The sequence below is a fragment of the Pinus tabuliformis genome, chromosome 7 (assembly GCF_031772625.1).
Source record: "Pinus tabuliformis cultivar Carrire ecotype Pingquan chromosome 7, CPIR1, whole genome shotgun sequence".
Taxonomy (NCBI): Eukaryota; Viridiplantae; Streptophyta; class Pinopsida; order Pinales; family Pinaceae; genus Pinus; species Pinus tabuliformis.
The window spans coordinates 42,934,613-42,939,603 of NC_142293.1; positions in this window are offsets into that span (position 1 = coordinate 42,934,613).

A 4,991-nucleotide genomic window follows, 5' to 3' on the forward strand; every position below is an offset into this window, starting at 1 on the left:
GTTTATTTTGTAGAATGGTTTTTACGTAGGTGGATGCTAGTGAGGAGAGGACACATGGCAGTAGACAAAAATGTAATATACCTAGAAAACCACCTTTAAAACCATAGAAGATTTGTATAAGTGATTTGTCATGATGTTTGGTTTTTATAATGCACCATATACATTCATGCGGTGAATGGATGGCATACTGAACCCTTTTCTTCATTCATTTCTAATTATCTATTTTGATGTTATACTGGTATAGAGTGCTACCTAAGAGGAGCACATATCAGATTCGATGTAGGTGTTGGAGACATTAAAGAAGCACTAGTTACTGGAAAATATTAAAAACTTTGATTTGACACAACGATATTTCGTATACATAGGATATCTGATTGGTGAAATGTAGCTAAAGATTGGTCCTACTAACATGGAGGGTATCATGAAGTGGTTGGTGCATGCCAATGTTTCTAAGAGAAAAAGTTTCATTGGGGTAGTGTAGTACCTGAGAAAATTTGTAGCCTCATTTTTAGTAGCAACAAGAATCGATGCTATAAAAATGAGAGGAAAGAGCCTCCATTGGGTAATGGTCTACAAAAGGATTTTCAGGAGTTAAAGAGGAAAAGTAGTCAAACTTCACTTCTTGCATTATTGAACTTGTAGTATCCCTTTGAAGTGAAGACATATGTGAGTGGGTATATTATGGGTGTAGTTTTGATGTAGGGAGGAAGGCTTGTATGCTACCATTATGAAGTATTTCATGGGAAAAATATTAACTACTCTACACATGATAGGGAAATCTATCCCCTAATACAAGCTATCAAAATTTGGAATCACTATCTGAAGGGAAAGGAGATAGGAATCCACATAGATCATTGATCACTACAATATTTGTAAGCCCATAGTAACTTGTAACACAGCAGGGATTACATGTGGATGGGGTTTTACAATAATTTCATTTTGTGGTCATATATAAGAAGGGGAGCATAAATAAGCTGGACGACATGCTTTCATTTCCACCTATGTCATAGATCATATGTTTTGGAAGTTTGATGAACATGGGTCCTTTCATCCATGATGAATATAGAGAGGCATACAAAAAGGATGGGGACTTCAATGAGATGTTTCAATAGTTGTAGAACCAGATTCATCTACATGATGGTGATAGCACAGTTGGTAATCATCTATAGAATGGATTAATCTACAAATTAGACAAGTTATGTATTCTTAAATGTTAGTGAGTAAAACTAATTAAAGAGGCTCTGAGTTCCTAGGTCGCGGGGCATTTTGGTTTAGGGAAAATATTAGCCAACTTACTACGGTATATCTACGAACCCAAGAAGTAAGATGTAGCTATATTTAAAAGAGGATGTATTCCTTTTTGTACCATAAAGCCTAATAATAGGAAGCAAGTTCTATACCATCCCTTATTTATACCTATTATTTGTTGGAAAATAATTTTGATATACTTTATGGGCTATTTACCAAGAATTAGTAAGGGACATGAATGCATGCTCATGGTAGTTGACATGTTTAGTAAAATGTGCATTCTCATTCCCTATAAAAAGATCATTAGTGGGAAAGAAACAATAAATGTGCTTTGTGGACAATCTAGGTGCACTTTGAAATCCCAAAGATCATAGTTTTAAACATGGATACAAAAATTATCAATGAATTTTGGACTATATTGTGGGAGAAGATAGAAAAGGGGTTGAATATGTCTATAACATTCGATCCATGCAGAAATGGGTAAGTAGAAGTATTCAATAGCACTTTGGTGCAACTTTTGAGGGGTTACGATCAAAAGAATCCAAAAGGCTTGGGATGAAAATCTAGTATATATACAACACTCTTATTATATGACATTCCACATTTCTACTGCTAAATCCTCATTTTAAAAAAATGGGTTTTTCCCACCTTTACCTTTGGATATTTCATATTGACGTGGAGGAGGAGTGACAGAAGATCTAATAGGGGATGATTTTAGGGCATAAAAAATTGTTGATAATATCTGGTAGATCCATTTATAGGTAAATGAAGAATTTCATAAGTCATAGTAAAAATATAAGGCCAAGCCTAATCCATAAAAATTGAAGAAGTAATTTAGAGTGTTAGATAGGGTTTGCTTATAGTTGAAAAAATAGAGGCTACAAGGTTGTGGTAAGAAAATAAAAGCTCTTGATATGGTCCTTTTGAGATACTGAAGATGGTGGGAGATAAGACATATAGACTTGTATACACCCATACCTGTACATTTACTCAATAGTGAATGTGGAAAATCTAAAATTCTATGAGACTTCCATGCCAGATCAGAAAGAGGATCATGTTCTACCTTCTGTAGAGGATTAAGCACTAGATACGTAGGTAGATTTCACAAAGGATATACTTTTCCATAAGAGATATAAAATTACAAAACATGGGAAACATGATATTTAGTGGATTGGGCTAAAATGAGAACTTTCACGCAAGACTAAATGGCACTCCAGGGAGAAGGTAGAGGAAAAATTTCATCATATCATCGAGTAAAAAATTTTGGGGACAAAAAGCCTCACAAAATGGGGATGTATGATTTGGATTGGGTCACTAGATTATTTTTCATCCATATTGATGCTTTTAGAGTTGATGAATTCTAGGTTTTATCACTCAGATTTTCCTTCAAGTTGTTGGGAAGAGGAAAGGGGTCTGAGGTAACCACAAACAAACTTTTAGGTACAGAATCTAGCCAATCTGTAGCGAGAGAGGTCTCTCTCTTTAAGTTTTAGCTTTGTTTTGAAATATATTAGGCTAGTTATGAAAGTTCAAGGGTTTTGATTGTGTTTGGTGGTGAAATTCAATAGAAGAGGGGTAGGACTAAGTATTTTAGGCCATTGGGCTAATGGAGTCAAAGAAGATGGCTTAACTAGATTTGGTTTCTTAACAAGGGATGGTTTCACAGGGCAAGATAGCTAAACAGGGAGCAATAGAGACTTTAAAAAGATGTAATGGGCTTAAAAGGGATGAAGGGCAATTAAGAATCCTTCACCATATTTTAAGAGGGGGAACTTGAATGATTACCAATAAAGAGCAATTAAGAATTCTTTACTAAATAATCAAAGTGAGTAAACTAGGAAACAGGAGCAATTAAGAATTCACTGCTTATGCTAGTTTAGAGGAAAACATTAAGAATAACAACGATTGAAAATAGATTGCACTCAAGCACTTTCTGAATTATTCTTTTTCGTTTATCATTCAGATATGAAACACAGTTGATATAATAAACAAGAAAACTTTAAAACATGAGATATAGAATACTTATTGATCTGGTGTCTGACACATGAATCCTGTGAAAAGTCCTTTACATTAATCCTTCATCCAGCTAGCCATACAAAATTTGTTCAACAACACTTTATTCCAAAGTAATCAGTTTTACAACAATGTCTAAGAATCCACCCCCTCAATACTCCAATTGAGGGAGTATTTATACAAAAAAATTACAACAAATATCTCATAACAAAATGAGATATATTCTAGGATTACTATCAATAAGATACAAGAAAAATAGAGACAGATGGTCTTGTAGATAGAAGAAAAGGCAAAATGATGTTGTGTTGTTCAAATTCTTATGAATGTGCTGGAGGTAGGCCCTATGATTTTGCATGTTGTTGTCCTCTTTGTAATTTTGTGTTGGCTGCCCTGTTTTCACTAATACTCTTTACCTGCTCTGATACTCTTTGACCTGTTTGATTTCTGTTTATCCTCTTTACCATTATTGACTATGGTAAATAACCAAAATTTACCTTTTACCAATGATAATTTACAATATTTCTAGCATTTATTCCCACCATTTTGGTTGTGGTATTCTGAATTTTTCTTAGGGTCTCATCAATTTCGATATACCTGAAAAAGGTAGGCTGAATTGGAAAGAAGTGCTTTATTTCATGCTCGACATATGATAAGTTCTCTAGACTATCATAGAGAACTCTGCCTGTATGTAATGCTTTTGATGCTGATGCACTTGTTGATGAACTTGCCTGATTTCCTGCGTATTGATTCAATTTCTCCACATAATATATATTCCTCATTAATTTTTCATTAATAACTAAAAACTTGGCAACCCTTTACTTTGCAAAATATCAAATTTCTTCATAAAAGCTTTAATTTCTTCCTGCATGTCATGGCATCTTATTTCTAAATTTTGCATCAGAGTCCTTTTAGTTAAAACCCTTTTGACTTCCAAAATTATTCTTGTTCTGTCTTGAATGCCCAGGTCTTCAAGCTAGTACTTATTCTTGGTATTCAAAAAATGTATTAGCCTGGTGGCTTCCTGAGGCATATTTCCTAACTCTGATCTTGTCCTTTGAACCTATTCTCAAGTTGCCTTTACTAAATCAATTTGTTCAAAAATTATTTGGATTGATGGCCAAACCTCATTTATTGACTGAGTGATGTTGGCCCAAAGAATCTTTTTAATATTTGTCAAGGGCTTGTCAAATGTAAGGTATTTTTCTAGTGATTTCACCCTATTTTCTATTCCTTTAATTTCCCTTGTCTTTTCTGCAACATTTATCTTTGAGAGATCATACTTCTGCTCCAAGGTAGAAAATTGAACTCTTTTACCTTTTGGAGCTCTGTAACTTGGAGCTTCAATTCCTCCATTGATTTTACTAATTCATCTAGGGTGAGACCAGAAATTCCTGCTTGTGTTGTACATGTTGTTGTTGTTGCTATTACTTCCTCTGTTGTGATTACTGGAACATTAGGTGCTAGAGCTGTTCCAAGGGTGGAAGGGACTGCAGTGGAAACTACTAGAATCACATTGGGAGGTTGAGAGGTCGACTATCCTTGCTTGTCCTTTAATGATTTCTCCAATTCTTGTTCAATTTCCTTTAGTTGCTCACTAAGTTTTAGAACTAAACCCATTAGCTCTTCTTTTGTTCTTTGTTGTATCACCTCAGCTGTTTGGGGGTGCCGTGAAGGTGGCAATTTCAGTTGCTTTCTCAAAGCGGCGATGTCTTCATCCTTCTTTTTAATTA